Source organism: Anolis carolinensis, chromosome 2 (assembly GCF_035594765.1).
Source record: "Anolis carolinensis isolate JA03-04 chromosome 2, rAnoCar3.1.pri, whole genome shotgun sequence".
Classification (NCBI taxonomy): domain Eukaryota; kingdom Metazoa; phylum Chordata; class Lepidosauria; order Squamata; family Dactyloidae; genus Anolis; species Anolis carolinensis.
This window is the reverse complement of record NC_085842.1, coordinates 34,728,627-34,745,795: the sequence shown is the minus strand read 5'-3', so window position 1 is coordinate 34,745,795 and position 17,169 is coordinate 34,728,627. Positions and strand designations below refer to the sequence as shown.

General features: G+C 44.3%; 1 protein-coding gene across 1 annotated transcript in view; it reads right to left on the bottom strand.

Moving 5' to 3' along the window:
* The window catches only part of LOC100562276 (G-protein coupled receptor 22), a 110,291-nt gene extending 94,041 nt beyond the window's left edge, over window positions 1-16,250 (bottom strand). Inside the window, exon 1 of the mRNA XM_008105448.3 lies at window positions 15,907-16,250. The gene's annotated coding sequence lies outside the window, so the exon portion shown is untranslated. The remainder of the gene's footprint in view (window positions 1-15,906) is intronic.
* Between the last annotated feature and the right edge of the window lie 919 nt (window positions 16,251-17,169).

The window sequence follows — 17,169 nt, the reverse complement described above, 5'->3', positions numbered from 1 at the left end:
ATGCTCAGGTGGAATTCCTTTATACAGAAACAAGGCAGGTGTGATGCTTTGTTTGAGAGTTGTCTGGACCGTTGCAGACTGCATTGCTGCTCTCTCGGCAAAAAGCACATTCATGTTACTAAAAAGAGTAATGTCAGTGCCAGCACTTGAATGTTCATATATATTTTTTCACTTCCCGGGACATCTGTCAGTTCTCTGCACAAATGAACGCGACAGAAACGTCGCAAAGCAACGCAACAGAGGGGGATGAAGAACTTTTTAAATTTAACCAAAAAAATTACGCATGCAGGGATTTGATCTGTAATTACTTTTCTTCATTAAAAAATACTTTGAACAAGGCAGCAGTGGAAGAAATGGAGGGAGAGACATTCTTCCTCAGGACTCTTCCCTAAGCATTGTTCTTGCAGAGTCAAGTCCAGTATTGCTCAAAGTTGTCCTCAACTGGAAAAAAGAACAGTCTGAAGGCTACTGGAAGACTTGCAATTAATGGGTCTTGAAATATAATAGAGAATTGACCATGGCTACTGAGAAACAGCAGAGCTAATAGTCTGGATGTCAAGTCCTATGAGGAGTGGTTTAAGGAGCTGAGTTTTCAGCTTAGAGAAGAATAAAAGGCTGAGAGGGGGTAGGAGAACCATGTTTAAGAAGTAACCACTGGAGTGCCACAAGCATCTGAAAGGATGTCACACTGAGGAGTAGTTCTGTCCTGTGTCCGGTTCTGTTCAATATCTTTATTAATGACTTAGATGAAGGGTTAGAAGGCACGATCATCAGGTTTGCAGACAACATCAAATTGGGAGGGAGCAGAAATCAAAACGATCTTAATAGATTAGAGAGATGATTGGCCAAAATTAACACAATGAAGTTCAATAGAGACAAATGCAAGACACTCCACTTAGGCAGAAAAAATGAAATGCAAAGATACAGAATGGGGGACATGCCTGGCTTGACAGCAGTACGTGTTGGAGTCCTCATAGACAACCAGTTAAATATGAGCCAACAATGTCATGCGGCAGCTAAAAAAAACAATGGGATTTTGGCTTGCATAAATCTGGTGCCTAGATCCAGGGAAGTCATGCTACCCCTCTATTCTGCCTTGGTCAGACCACACCTGGAATCACACTGTGTCCAATTCTGGGCACTGCAATTTAAGGGAGATGTTGACAAGGTGGAATATGTCCAGAGGAGGGTGACTAAAATGATCAAGGGTCTGGAGAACAAGCCCTATAAGGAGTGGCTCAAAGAGCTGGGCATGTTTAGCATTCAGAAGAAAAGGCTGAGAGGAGACATAACGAGGGCCATGTATAAATATGTGATGGGAAGTCACAGGGAGGAGGGAGGAAGCTTGTATTCTGCTGCCCTGGAGACTAGGACGCAGAAAAATAGCATTAAACTACAGGAAAGGAGCTTTCACCTGAAGAACTTCCTAACTGTGAGAGCTGTTCAGCAATGGAAGTCTCTGCCACAGAAGTGATGATGGGGGCCCCTTCTTTGGAGGCTTTTAAACAGATGGCCATATGTCAAGACTGCTTTGAATGCAGTTTTCCTGCTTCTTGGCAGGGGGTTGGACTGGATGACTCTATGATTCTATTATTCTAAATATCAAAAGGACGTCACACTGAGGAGTGGGCAAACTTGTTTCCTGCTGTTCTGAAAAAAAAAAAAGGACATGGAGCAAGGTATACAAATTGTCGGAAAAAGATTCAACTTCAACATTAGAGAGAATTTACAGATGGAAAGAGTTGTTTGACAGTAGAATTGGCTGCCTTGGAGAGCAGTAGAATCTCCTTTGGAGGTTTTTAAACAGAGGCTGGATGGCCATCTGTCAGGTGTGCTTTGATTGTGCATTCCTGCCTGGCAAAATGCGGTTGGATTGGATGATCCTTGGATGATATTTCAATTCTATGGTTTTTAATGTCACAAATGCTTTAGAATCATAACTCTGCTTATTGCTACCCATTGATTTAAAAGATTCTGGTTGTTTTCATCTCTACCAGGATGAGGTTTTTTGTCAAGATAAGGGACCATGCCTACTCAGGGCCCTTCCACACAGTCCTATAACCCAGAATATCAAGGCAGATAGTCCACAATATCTGCTTTGAACTGGATTATCTGAGGCCACACTACCACATAATCCACTTCAATGTGGATTTTATACAGCTGTGTGGAACGGGCCTCAGGACCACGTTATTCCAAAATATTTTGGACTGCATCAGGGATAGCTCATAAATAGAAAACAGTTTCCTCTTCCAACTTTTTGTGCTGGGTTGTAGTAGCAAATTCTCAGTAAACAATGCCGTGAAGATTGAGAAAAAGTGAAATTATACTCTAGAGTGCTGCTTCTTAAACTGTAGGTCCCAAACCCAAATGCGGTCCCCCTAGCTCCATGTTGGGGTCCTAAAAGATTTGGCAACAGCAAAGGTTTCTGAGTGCCACCTAGTAGCTGTTTTAGACATTACGCATATCTGTTGTGCAGCGTTTAGAGTGGGCCCTGCAGAAGATGCTTCTGATGTACTTCATAAAAAGGAAAATCAGCCTCTTAACAAGCTCTGCAAATGCTGATTTGTTATCAGTAAATTTTTAGTTTTTATACCATATACTGTGTGTGTGTTTATATATATGCCCAATGTCACGCTTTCTTGCGGGACCATTTCATCCTAGATGTTCTGTTTTTCCTCGAGAATGGACATCCCAGGGTTCCTTAATTTGCATGACCCCGCCCACTGCCTCTATCGTAACCCTTTCCTACCCTTTCATATGGCACATAGTTCACAGAGGAATTCATCAACAACTGAACAAGAGGTTTGGGGAGAATTCACCATGATTTACAAGAGTTGTATTTCACCTACATCCAGAGAGGACTGTTAAACCAGCTAATGATGGATCTGGACCAAACTTCCCATGGATAATGGGACTTGCAGTACCTTCACTGGTATTGTGACCACCACTGACAATGGACTGGGACCAAACTTGGCACAGAGAATCCCCATGACCAACTGAACATATTGCAGGGGTTAGTAGGAATGGACTTTGATTATGGGAGTTAGGGTTCACCTGCATCCAGAAAGCACTGAACCCAGCTGACAACAGATCTGGACCAAACATGGCCAACTGTGCATACAGGGGGTGACTGCCCTGAGAATATGGGAATTGTAGTCCATGTGAGGATTTGTAAAAGAGACACTATGATGTGGTGAGTTGACTGGAAAGGGAATGTGTCGCCAGCTGGTTGGCTGAGCCAGTCAGGAGTCAGTATTCCGATTGGCTGCTATCTCTACCTTGGTGCTGAGGCAAAGGGTTTTAACTGCCACTTTCATCTCGGAGAGGGAGGAGAGCAGCTGACTGGAAATTGGTCAGGAAGGAAATGGCCACCATACACTCTGAAGCCTGATTATTTATAAGGTCAATGAGGCATATTTAAAGTGACTGTTTATTCTCTATGTTCTCTGTGTGAATTCAGAAAGATTACTATATATTTTGTTGCCATGTTTGAACTTTTGAACTGAAGTAAATATACTACTACTTGTTGCACAAGCCTGAGTGATATTTTATTATACTGTAGGGTTTATCTTGATTCAGAAACTGTGGTAAAGCTTGTATTAATTTATTTCTACAACCATCAACAGTTCACCCTTATCCAGACAACACTGAACCCAGCCAATGACGGATCTGGGCCAAACTTAAGTGATATTACCTAACATCCCAAAACAAACAATGCCTTCTGCTAATAACCCATGCACTGCTGGGTCCCCAAGCTAGTATATCTATATACCTGGAGTCATGTAAACATTTCTCTGGAGGAAAGGGGTCATTAATTGAAAATGTTTAAGAAATCACTGTGAGCCTTCCTACAACAGGCAAGGTGAATAGTTCCTATCTCCAGAATCTCTTACTGAGAATGGATGAACATGAAAGCAGACAAAGAGAAAGCAGATAAGCCTGATTCACTAGGCATCCACGTCATATAAAAGAAGCACTGATGTATACTTTGACCATCAAAACAGAAATCATAAGGCAAGTGTTGGCTTGTGAAATGAAAGGTCATCCCTAGATGCATTTTGGAATATTTCCAGTGGTCCCTAGAAGGTTCAACGTGTTTTTGCTTACTTACCTGATATTGTAGCTCCATTTCACATGTGCATATGCTTAGCATTGAATAAAAAAATTGCTGACATATTTTGAACTGCTCTTCTCATTATGGGATAGGAACCTATCCCAATCCTTTCAATTTTATTTCTCTTCTGGTACCAAATTTTCAGTAGGTGAAGTAATATCCAGGAAGACATCTACTTTATTAAGGAAGGCATGCCTGTATTGCTCATGCCACGCAATACCTGGCCCACAGTACGCTATAAAAAGTCTTATATTTAACCTTCTGCTGCTTCTCTGCCTGATAAATAAGAGATGTGCTTAAGCCATATAAAAAAAGAACTCATTTATAATGGGCAAACCAAGAAGCCTACACAAAAGAAAAGGAATAGAGATTAGGACATGAAGCATAATGCTTCGTATAAAAAGCATGCTTTACGGACACTCGGATAATATGCTAAACAGCCGCCGGCCACAAACGCAGTCTGATGGGGGGGGGGGGGGGGAAGGACGGCAAGTACCATTCTGTATGGTTCATTAACCCTCATGTTGCCAGCAGCGACTCACAAATTGAAGCACAAGGGGAAAACGATGTGCCGCAGACGAACTTGAGTGATAAAATCCATCTCCTTAGAGGCAAGACCAAGGGTTGAGCAGATTGGGATCAAACTGATGATTTGAAGTAGGCTGGCAAGGGAATCTAAGGGCCCTTTCACACTAAATAGTCATAGTGCTTTTTTATTGTGTCAGAAGTGACTGGAGAACATACTGCGTCGCTTCTAGTGTGAGAAAATTGGCTGTCTACAGAGACGTTGCCCAGGGGACATTCAGATGTGATAGCTGGGTGGCTTCTCTCATGTTTCTGCAAGCTAGAGCTGACAGATGGGAGCTCACCCAGGGTTGGATTTGAACTGCCAACCTTCAGGTTAGCCACCCAACTTTCAGGTCAGCAGTCCAGCCAGCACAAGGGTTTAACACATTGTTTCTCAACCTGGGGGTCGGGACCCCTGGGTGGGGGGTCGTGAGGAGGTGCCAGAGGGGTCGCAAAAGGCCATCAAAAACACATATTAATTCACAGTGCTCTCTGGAAGTAGATGAACTACATCTCCCCTAAATCTTTGTCAATTCTTCCCAAATACCTCCAGTATTTTCTGTTGGCAATGGAGGTTCTGTGTGGGAAGTTTGGCCCAGTTCTATCATTGGTGGGATTCAAGGGGCTCTTTGATTGTTGGTAAACTATAAATCCCAGCAACTACAACTCCCAAATGTCAAGGTCCATTTCCCACAAACTCCCCCAGTGTTCACATTTGGGCATATTGAGTATTCGAGCCAAGTTTGGTCCAGATCCATCATTATTTGAGTCCACAGTGCTCTCTGGATGTAGGTGAACTACAACTCCAAAACTCAAGGTCAATGCCCACCAAACCCTTCCAGTATTATCTATTAGTCATGAGAGTTCTGTGTGCCAAATTTGGCTCAATTCCATTGTTGGTGGAGTTCAGAATGCTCTTTGATTGTAGGTGAACTATAAACCCCAGCAACTACAACTCCCAAATGACAAAATCGATCCCCTCCCAACCCCACCAGTATTCAAATTTGTTCCAAATTTGGTCCAGTGAATGAAAATACATCCTGCATATTACATTATGTTTCATAACAATAGTAAAATTACAGTTATGAAGTAGCAACGAAAATAATTTTATGGCTGGGGATCACCACAACATGAGAAACTGTATTAAGGGGTCACAGTATTGGGAAGGTTGGGAACCACTGGTTTAACAGGATTTGCAATTTTGGCAGTCTTCCCCAGAAACAAAATGCAGCCACTGAACTGGATTGATATAGAAGGGACAAGGGACTGATTTACATGCAAACAGACCATACGCTCTGTTACAAGAACACATTCTTGGGTTGAATGTGTGCACAGCGGCACTGCCTTCCTTAATTCTTAATCAATGTTCTTCGCACACAAGTCACTGCTTTGCACCCTCTGGGTATTGAGAACCAGAAGACTTGATGCCTGACAAGCTGCACCTTTGATCACGGTTTCTTTATCTTCTGCTCTCGCTATTCCTTAGACATCTCTGTACTCTTGATGGAAAAAAATTAGTGCTGCTATTCAACATCTTTATCAATGACTTGGCTGACGGAAGGGAAGGCATGTTTACAAAGTTTACAGATGACATCAAATTGGGAGGGATAACTAACACTCCAGAGAACAGGATCAGAATCCAAAATGAGCTTCACGGATTAGAGAACTGGGCCAAAACTAAAAAAAAATGAATGTCAACAAGGAGAAATGTACCATACTATACTTTGACAACAAAAATGAAATGCACAGATGTAAGATGGATGGCACTTGGCTTGAAAACAATACACATGAAAGGGATCTAGGCATCTTAGCAGACCACAAGCTGAAAATGAGTCAACAGTGTGATGCACCAGCTACAAATACCAATACGAGTCTAGGCTGTATGAATAGTATTGCATCAAGATTGAGGGGAGTCCTAGTCCTACTCTTTTCTGCTTTGATCAGACCTCAACAGGGATAACACTGTGTCCAGTTCTGGGCATCACAGTTCAAGGAGGATATTGACATAAAAGACTGTGTCCAGAGAAGTGCAACCAAAATGATCAAATAATAATAATATACTTTATTCCACTCTATCTCCTCGAGGGGACTGAGGGCAGATTACAGAACTCAATGCCGTTATAACAAGGACAGACAACACACAGACATCCATCTTATTTCCAGCATCTTGGAGGCTGTGCTCGACTCCGGCCATTGAGGAGGGAGGCGGATACTGTTGCTCCATCTTCCGTGCCGAGGAGCTTTGTCATCCTTAGACATCCTCTCAATCGATGTTTATTTCCTCCCTGCTCAACGTGGTACCTATTTATCTACTCACATTTCTGCTTTCGATCTAGGTGGCCAGGGAGTTGGGGCTAACGGGAGGTGCTCACCCTGACTCAGGCTCAAACTTCCGACCTTTCAATCGACAGGATTTTTCTGCAGCTAGCGGGTTAGCCCGCTGTGCTAAGCACGGCCCTCAAAAGTTTTGTAAGCATGCTGGCTGACAGATTTTATAATCTGTAGTCTAAAAAAGTTACATTTCCAAACTCTATTCAATCTACTACAAAACACTGGTTACAATCCAAGATCTTCAGCAAAAAGGTGAAACATAAATACAATTAATAAATAAGAGTGACTTTAAGTATGTACGAAAATTTGCTTTTATCTACAAAAACCTGCACATTTAAATCTGGAAATAGGAGTGTGGTCACTGAGATCAGAAGGTGCAACTTTGAACCTCCCAGCTGGACCACTCATTTTAAGTATTCAGGTCACAATGGTCAGAGCCAAAAACTCTCCGTTGTCAGGTGCTCTTTCCATCAGTAATGAATTTAGAAGGGAATTTGTACCTTTATTCTGCTCCATCCTTTCACAAAAGGCCACAAAATGGGTAAATTATTTAGATTTCTAAATATAGCAAGCTTCCCATTCCTATAGAGAGCAATATCCCTTTCTAACAAGAGAAGTCGAAATCCCACCACACCTCTCCTTACCGAGACAGGGCATTATATAGAATCCCATACTACATATACAAGGTGACAATCTTACATTCTGTATTCAATCTGGACTGGTTGGCCCTTTCATCCCCGTGAGTAGAGAGCTTAACACTAAAATACTGCCAAAGGCAGGGGGTGTCTTCCAGTGCTTCCTTTCCCACCCACCCCAAGTGCGTTTGTTCGGCTTCTGAATACATTACAGCCTGATTCATGACTTTGATGTACGATTTAATGCACGGCTTATCCTCGTCATATCGGATGATAAATCAGCGCGCACGGATCTGATCGCAATCATTAATATTCACATAGATTCTTGAATGAGCACTGATGCTGCAGATTTTCCGGAGAACAAAAAGGAAAATAATGCTAATGCAACTCTGGCAGGGAAGATCCGCGCTGAATATCGGAAGAGCTCCAGCTGGATGGGACCAAAAGCATATCTAGTCCAACGTTTTTCCTCCCGGAGTGGCCAATCTGTTCCTGTTGGGAAGTCCACAAGCAAGAATGGCACTCGCTTGTTATTTCTTACCAGCAACTATTATACAGTACAGAGGTACATTTCTAGTGATGGAGATGAGACAGAGCAGTGAACATGAGCGATTGTTGTGTGTCTTCAAGTCATTTTCAATTAAGGCAAACCTATCATGGACTATGTGTTTTCGAAGGTTTTCATGGCCAGTATCACTGGGTTGCTGTGAGTTTTCCGGGCTGTATGGCCATGTTCCAGAAGCATTTTCTCCTGACTTTTTGCCTGCATCTATGGAAGGCATCTTCAGAGGTTGTGAGGTCTGTTGAAAACTAGACAAGTGGGATTTATATATCGGTGGAATGTCCAAGGTGGAAGAAAGATCTCTTGTCTGTTGGAGATAAGTGTGAATGTTTCAATTGGACACCTTGATTAGCATTGTATGGCCTTTCAGTTTCAAGGTCTGGCTGTTTACTGCCTGGGAGAATCCTTTGTTGAACATTCTGCTTATATATAAACCCCACTTGCATAGTTTCCAATATACCTCTATGCCCGCCATAGATGCAGGCGAAACATCAGGAGAAAATGCTCCTGGAACATAGCCATACAACCCAGAAAACTCACAGCAACCCTATCATGGACTTTTCTTGACAAGGTGGTTTGCTACTGCTGTTCTCTGAACTTGGGAGAGTATGATTTGCCTATGATCTTTTCATGGCCAAGCAAACCGTTTGAACCCTGGTCTCTTAGAGTCCTACTCAAACCACTATACCATAGTTGCTTTCAGGATGCCTTCATGAATTACATTGAATTCCTTTTTCAAAAAATGTCTAAATTGGTTGCAATCGCTGCATTTTGCAGGACCAAATTCTATTTATGTTTTGTGTGAAGCGCTTCCTTTCCTGTTCCGAATCTCCCTCCATTCTGCTTCAACAGATGGGTTCATGTTCCAACGTTATAAAAGAAGGAAACAAACAACTTCGCCACTCTTGCATAATTTTATCAACCATTTCTTGCCCTAACTCAGCCTTTTTCTAAATTAAATTCCCCCAATGCTATAGCTTCTCCTCTTAGAAGGATTGGCCCAACCTATAGATTTTTGGGGGGCTGCTCCTTTCTGCATTTTTTGCATTTGACATTAACTGGGTTGACTTATCCACGGGTCTATTGGGAACCATCCCAATCTCTGAGTGGAGATTAGCATTTAGTCTATCCGGCAAGAACCTAAAAGTAGAATCGACACTATCTGTTCTATGTAGCACCTCTTTTTGAATTCCTGGGCAGGAAAATGTTGCTGACATTGGCCAGGGGTATCTGGCCTTCTCGGGCAGCGCTAGCACTTTTCTCTCTCTACAGAATGACACTCAACTAATCCATGCATCACATAATTTTGATCCAAAACCTTGCCCTTGACGAATACATGAGGCCAATTTATATACACTTTATATCATTTCCTTTGGTGGTTTAGTAGATAGTTGAGCAAATATCCTATTTGTACCCATGAACACACAGTCACTGAGTATATTGCTCTAGATCAGGGCTCCTTAAACCTTTTCTACTCACAACCCCTTTTGGCCCAAGAAATGTTTATGTAACACCAGATATATATGTATATAAAATAGGTGTAAAAACTAAAAAAAATTACTGATAACAAACCTGCATTGGCAAGGCTTGCTAAACAGGTTGATTTTCCTTTTTATAAAGTACAGCTGAAGCATCTTCTGCAGAGTCCACTTGTAAACGCTGCACAACAAATTTGTGTAAATCTAAAACAACCACTAGGTGTTGTTCAGAAACCTTTTACTGTTGCTAAATTTTTCGGGACCCCAACACTGAGCTAAGGGGACCCCATTTTAAGAAACTGTTCTTTAGATTACAGGCAGAGTAACAAACAAGATAGGTTCTGTAGGTTTTGTTTTGCTGTCTTTGACCCTGTTCAGAAGATTTCCCCTCACTTTTCCCCCTTAATTGGATTTTGAAAAAATTGGCTTGTTGTGGAAACAAGGATTGTTGATAAGGTTTCAAGGTTGCGGCACCTTTTCCCCTTGATAACTCTTCCAGGAGTGGATTTCCCTTCCGAGGGGTGGATTTATCTCAATTCTTGTGTTCTCACACCCGCGCTTAACTAGGAGCTGTTTGTAAATTGGACATTTGTAATTTGGGGACTGCCTGTACAGTAGAGTCGAACTTATCCAATATAAACGGGTCGGCAGAACACTGGATAAGCAAATATGTTGGATAATAAGGAGAGATTAAGGAGAAGCCTATTAAACATCAAATTAGGTTATGATTTTACAAATTAAGCACCAAAACATCACGTTATACAACAAATTTGACAGAAAAAGTAGTTCAATACGCAGTAATGCTACATAGCAATTACTGTATTTACGAATTTATCACCAAAATATCACGATGTATTGAAAACATTGATTACAAAAATGCGTTAGATAATCCAGAACGTTGGACTTTGAGAGCTACCACGCAAAGAAATACCTTTCCCAAATTCAGGCATCTCTAAATCGAACCTCCAGTGTTTTATTTCAAAATACTAACATGGAATCCAGTTGTTAACTAGCTGAACAGGAAGGGAGTATTTCCCCTATACTGCACCTTGACTATGAAAATAGAAGGGTAATTAAAGGGTGTTTAGGATCCACATCCATGATGACACACTTATGTTGCATCTACACTGCAGGATTAAAGCTGTTTGGCAATGCTTTAATGCTATGGAGTCATGGGAGCTGCCGTTTGGAGAGGTCCCAGCACTCTTTGGCACCTTGTAAAACTACAATTCCTAGGATCCCATTGCATGCTTAGCCTGCAGAAGAGAAAGTTGAGAGGAGACATGATTGCCATGTATAAATATGTGAAAGAATGTCATAAGGAAGGAGCAGGTTTGTTTTCTGCTGCCCTGGAAACTAGGAATTGGAGCAATGGGTTCTCAGGAAATGAGATTCCACCTGAATATTAGGAAGAACTTCCTGACTGTAAGAGCCATTCAACAATGGAACACTCTGCCTCGAAGTGTGATGGAAGCTGCTTCCATGGAAGCTTTTAAACAAAGGCTGGATGGCTATCTGTTGGGGTGCTTAGATTGTGCTTTTCCTACATGGCAGAGGGTTGGACTGGATGGCCCACGTGGTGTCTTCCAACTCTGTTATTCCATTATTCTGTGATCCATTAAGATGTGGCAATTAAACGGATGTCAAACAGCATTAGTTCTACGAGGTGTAGATGCACTCTTTGGGATTGATGGGAGCCTCACAAAATCGTAAGATCCAGCCCAAGGAAGGACTTTGCACAGATTGAGCATTGCACCGTCTCTCCTCACCATCACTGCATCTGATCCAAAGGACAGCAAGCACCAAACAAATCGCAGGAGCAATTTAGCCCTTGGCCTCACAAATGCAAGACCACAAAATCGATGCTAACGTAGTATCTGGGCACCACCCAACCAATCATTTATCTTCCCAACCCCTGCAGCTTGGCAAAGAAATATCATTATCTCCATTTTATAAGTGAGGCACAAAGCGAGATTGACTTGGCCACCGTCGTCGACGGAAAGAGTCTGCTTTACAGCTACGAGCGAAAATAAATCAAAGACTCCCAAAGACAGATACAACACACATCTCAACAGACCACGCTCTTCGCTCCTCTCCGGCCACAGAAGGCAATCAATCAGTCTCCACTCCTTACTTCTTTCTCCCAGTTTAAAGGAGGCAAAAGGAGAGAATAATAGCCTTCAAGGCAGTGCTTTCATTCCATCCAAAACAGTGCCAGTTCTGAGCCTCTCCCAATCCTGGCAAACCAACCTTTCAGCCAGAGATACTAATAAGGCCACAGAAAAGCAAAAAATCCCAATCTGTTATGTCACGAAACACAACTTCAAGAGCTCCAAAGGGACGCTTTTTCATACATTATATATTCCCTGCTTAGAAAACTTAACCACATGCATGAAGTTAAATGCCAGAATAGCCCTGCCTTATTTTCAGGGAGATTTCATACATGGTGCTCAAAGGGGAGTTGTAGCTGCATGATGAGTAAGGGGTGCATCTACACCAGGCATGGGCAAACTTGGTCCCTCCAGGTGTTTTGGACTTCAACTCCCACCATTCCTAACAGCCGGTAGGCAGGCTGTTAGGAATGGTGGGAGTTGAAGTCCAAAACACCTGGAGGGGCCAAGTTTGCCCATGTCTGATCTACACTGTGGAATGAATGGAGTTTGGCACCACTTTAACTTCCATGTCTCAGTGCAATGGAATAATGGAAACTGTAGTTTTACAAAGTCTTTAGCTTCTCTGCCAAAGGGTGCTGTGAATCCCAAACTATGAATCCCAAGGTTCTATAGCACCGAGACATGGCAATTAAAGTGGTATCAAACTGTGTTAATTCTACAGTGTAGATGCAACCTACTACACTGCAAACGGAAATTTTCAGCAGTTTATGCACACACGCAGGAAAACATTTCTAGACTTCTGTTTACAACGCCAAGCATGGTGTTGCAATGATGCAATTAGGGATAAAATCGCAGGAACTAAAACTAGGAGCAAAAGCCGAACCATAGGAGCCATGAAACTAACAAAACTATCCCATAAAGCTAAAACAGATTACAATACATGCAGGAAATTGGGGGGGGGGGGGCGGCGAAATATAAAAACAGTCGAGCTTCAACTAGCGTGCATGAGAGTGTTTCAACCTTAAAGGCAGCCAAAAAACATTTTAAATGATTAAAAGGAAAAAAAGGCATTGGCACATTACAGGCTTCTGGGGCAAAGATGTGGAAAGTCGACCTTTTCCGGACATTTTCTACTAGAATCACAGAGTTGGAGGAGACCTCCAAGGGCCATCCAGTCCAACCCCATTCTGCCAGGCAGGGAAAACTCAAGAGATGCTTTGGAAGAGGGAGGTGTGGGTTTGAACTCGCTTTTTGCTGCTCTGGAGACAAGGACATGAGCAATGGATTCACACTGCAGAAAGAAGATTCCACCTGAACATTAGGAAGAATTTCTTGATAGTTAGAGCTGTTTGACAATGGGATATGTTGGATTACATAATCATTTGATATATTGTCGAAGGCTTTCATGGTTGGAATCACTGGGTTGCTGTGAATTTTCTGGGGTGTATGGCCATGTTCCAGAAGCATTCTCTCCTGACGTTTCACCCACATCTATGGTAGGCATCCTCAGAGGTTGTGAGGTCTGTTGGAAACTAGGCAAACGAGGCTTATATATCTGTGGAATAATGTCCAGGGTGGGAGAAAGAACTCTTGTCTGCTTGAGCCAAATGGGAATGTTGCAACTGGCCACCTTGATTAGCACTGAATGGCTTTTCAGCTTCAAAGCCTGCCTGATTCCTGCTTGGGGGGATCCTTTGTTGGGAGGTGTTAGCTAGCCCCGATTGTTTCATGTCTGGGATTCCTCTGTTTTCTGAGTGTTGTTCTTTATTTACCATCCTGATTTTAAGGCTTTTCAATGCTAATCAAGGTGATGAATTGCAACATTCACACTTGCCTCCAACAGACAAGAGTTCTTTCTCCCACCCTGGACCTTCCACAGATACTGTATATAAACCTCACTTACGTAATTTCCAACAGACCTCACAACTTCTGAGGATGGCTGCCACAGATGTGGGCGAAACGTCAGAAGAGAATGCTTCTGGAACATGTCCATACAGCTTGGAAAACTTACAGCAACCCAGTGATTCCGGCCACAAAAGCCTTTGACAATACAGTAGGAAGAATTTCCTGAGAGTCAGAGCTGTTCGACAATGGGATATGTCGAACGGATTATAATAATTTGGCTGTGAGGTTTTATGGGCAAAGGGAGAACCAATGCTGCCTTATGCAATTAGGAACCCAAAGCTCAACTAAGCTTAATGGTAAGAGCTGCTTGGACTGAGAGCATGGTGGAATCTCTTTCTCAGAAGTTTTTAACCAAGGTCTGGATGGCCATCTGTCGGGAGGGCATTGATTGTGTATTCCTGCATGGCAAAATGGGGTTAGACTAGATGACCCTTGGGGGTCTTATCCAACTCTATGATTGTATGAAATGAATCCAGGTGGGTTGGCTGCTTTCCTCTCCATCCAGTCATCATTTGGCACAGTCAGCCTTGGACAAAATGTCCCTTTTGGCAGCCCACTGGTGGCAAGGTCACTGGAGGAGAGGGTGAGACAAGTCACAGGACTGACCCAGCCCCATTAGGTGCATCTACACTATAGAGTTAATGCAGTTTGGCACCACGTTTCCTGCCATGGCTCCATGCTATGCAATCCTGGGGGTTGTAGTTTGGTGAGGACACAACCCTCATTGACAGAGGAGGATGAAGACCTTGTAAAACCACAACTCCAATGATTCTATAGCCTTGAGTCAGTTAAAGTGGTGTCAAACGGCATTCATTCTACAGTATAGATCAGGCATGGACAAACTTGGGCTCTCCAGGTGTTTTGGACTTCAACTCCAGCAAAACTACAGCCCACAGGATTCCATACTATTGAGCCATGCCAAGCTGCATTCATTCCACACTGTGCAAATGCACCCCAGGCACTCTAGAGCAGGGAAGGCAAAAGGACCTTGCAAAAAACTACAACTCCCAAGATTGTGTAGATGCACCCCAGGCATTCTGGGGCAAGGAAGGCGAAAGGACCTTGCAAAAAACTACAACTCCCAAGATTGTGTTGATGCACCCCAGGCATTTGGGGAGCAGGGAAGGCAAAAGGACCTTGCAAAAACTACAACTCCCAAGATTTTGCAAATGCACCTCAGGCACTGTGTGGGTGGGGATGGCGAAAGGACCTTGCAAAAACTACAACTCCCAAGATTGTGCAGATGCATCCCAGGCACTCTAGGGCAGGGAAGGCGAAAGAACCTTGCAAAATTACAACTCCCAAGATTGTGCAATGCACCCCTGGCACTCTAGGGCAGGGAAGGCGAAAGGACCTTGCAAAACTACAACTCCCAAGATTGTGTAGATGCACCGCAAGCACTCTATGGGCGGGGACGGCGAAAGGACCTTGCAAAACTACAACTCCAAAGATTGTGCAGATGCACACCAGGCACTGTGTGGGTGGGGACGGCGAAAGGGCCTTGCAAAACTACAACTCCCAAGATTGTGTAGATGCACCGCAAGCACTCTATGGGCGGGGACGGCGAAAGGACCTTGCAAAACTACAACTCCAAAGATTGTGCAGATGCACACCAGGCACTGTGTGGGTGGGGACGGCGAAAGGGCCTTGCAAAACTACAACTCCCAAGATTGTGCAGATGTACCACAGGCACTCTGGGGCAGGGAAGGCGAAAGGACCTTGCAAAACGACAACACCCAAGTTTGTGTCGATGCACCCCAGGCACTCTGGGGGCGGGGAAGGCGAAAGGATCTTGCGAAACTACAACTCCCAAGATTGTGTTGATGCACCCCAGGCACTCTGGGGCGGGGAAGGCGAAAGGACCTTGCAAAACTTCAACTCTTGAGCCATGCCGAACTGCATTGATCCTACGGTGTAAAACGATGCACGCTCTGCTTTGCTTGCGCGGGAAAAGCCGCATCCGCAGGTCGCCCTGCCAAGGTCAGGCAGGAGAGGAGCCAAATGGGAGTGTTTTGTTTTGGGGGGGATTAGGATTGGGGTCCACTTCTCCTTGGGGATGAACCACAAAAATCCAAGCGAGAGTGCCCCTGCGCATATGCAGAGGGCGCCTTCTTGGCATGCATAGCAAAGAAAGCCCCAGCTCCTTGCAAAATATAATAATATAATAATAAGGGGGAAATATGTCCCTCTTCCTTCTCACCTGATCCTGAACCGGATTGCCACAGCCGCTGCGGGAAGGAGATTGCTGCAGCAGAAACGGCGGAAGAAGAAGCAGTAGCAGTAGGAGCAGTAGGTCCAGCAGCAGCAGCAGTATCTCCTTGCTCCTATCCCCATCATCATCATATTCGCCTCCGCTCTGCTCTTTTTTTTTTTTTTTTTTGCCGCGCTAGGAGGTGTGTGCACGCGCCGCGCGCTCCCGCCGCCCGCTTTTACTTACTGTACTTATTTATTTTTTTTATTTTGCAAACACACAGCGCGCGCGCCCGCGCGTGCTTAGGCAAACCAAGCTAAGCCCGGGGATCCTGGAGGCAGGTGCGCGCGCGCCGGCAGAATGCGGGAAAGGCAAAAGGGGGGGGGGGAAGGCGCGCGCAGGGGGGAGTGAGTGAGCGCGCGCACAGCAGCAGGAAAGAGGCAGGCAAAGAAGGATGCGCGCGCCTGGCACGTGCTCGGTCCCCAACACTAGAGGGCGCCTCAAAGAAAGAGAGAAAGCAAAGAAGTCGCCCAGGCAATGATTCCCCGGTTCTGCCTGCAGAGGTCGCTAAAGAGAAGCTGGGAGGGAACGGGAAGGGTAAAAAAGGGAGGGAAAGAAAGCACGCGCTTGGCACGTGCCCACAGACAGACCCCAGACCTCAAGGCCAGCTTATGTCTGTCCCAAGGTAAGAGGAATGTGAGTCTTTCAGGCTGTATGGCGCAGCTGGTTAGTAGCCTGCTGCAATAAATCACTACTGACCAAGAGGTCATGAGATTGAAGGCTGGGTCGGGTTAAGCACCTGACTAGCCGGGGACATAGGAGCCCTGGTGGCGAAGTGTGTTAAAGCGCTGAGTTGCTGAACTTGCAGACCGAAAGGTCCCAGGTTCAAACCTCGGGAGCGGCGTGAGCACCCACTGTTAGCTCCAGCTTCTGCCAACCTAGCAGTTCGAAAACATGCCAATGTGAGTAGATCAATAGGTACCGCTCTGGTGGGAAGGTAACGGCGCTCCATGCAGTCATGCCGGCCACATGACCTTGGAGGTGTCTACGGACAACACCGGCTCTTCGGCTTAGAAATGGAGATGAGCACCAACCCCCAGAGTCAGACATGACTGGACTTAACGTCAGGGGAAACCTTTACCTTTTAGCCTAGCTTAAAGCCAACCTTAAAAACTGTGGCATAGACACTGACAACTGGGAAGCCCTGACCCTTGAGTGCTCTAATTGGAGGTCAGCTGTGACCAGCTGCAGAGTTCGAAGAGGCACGAGTGG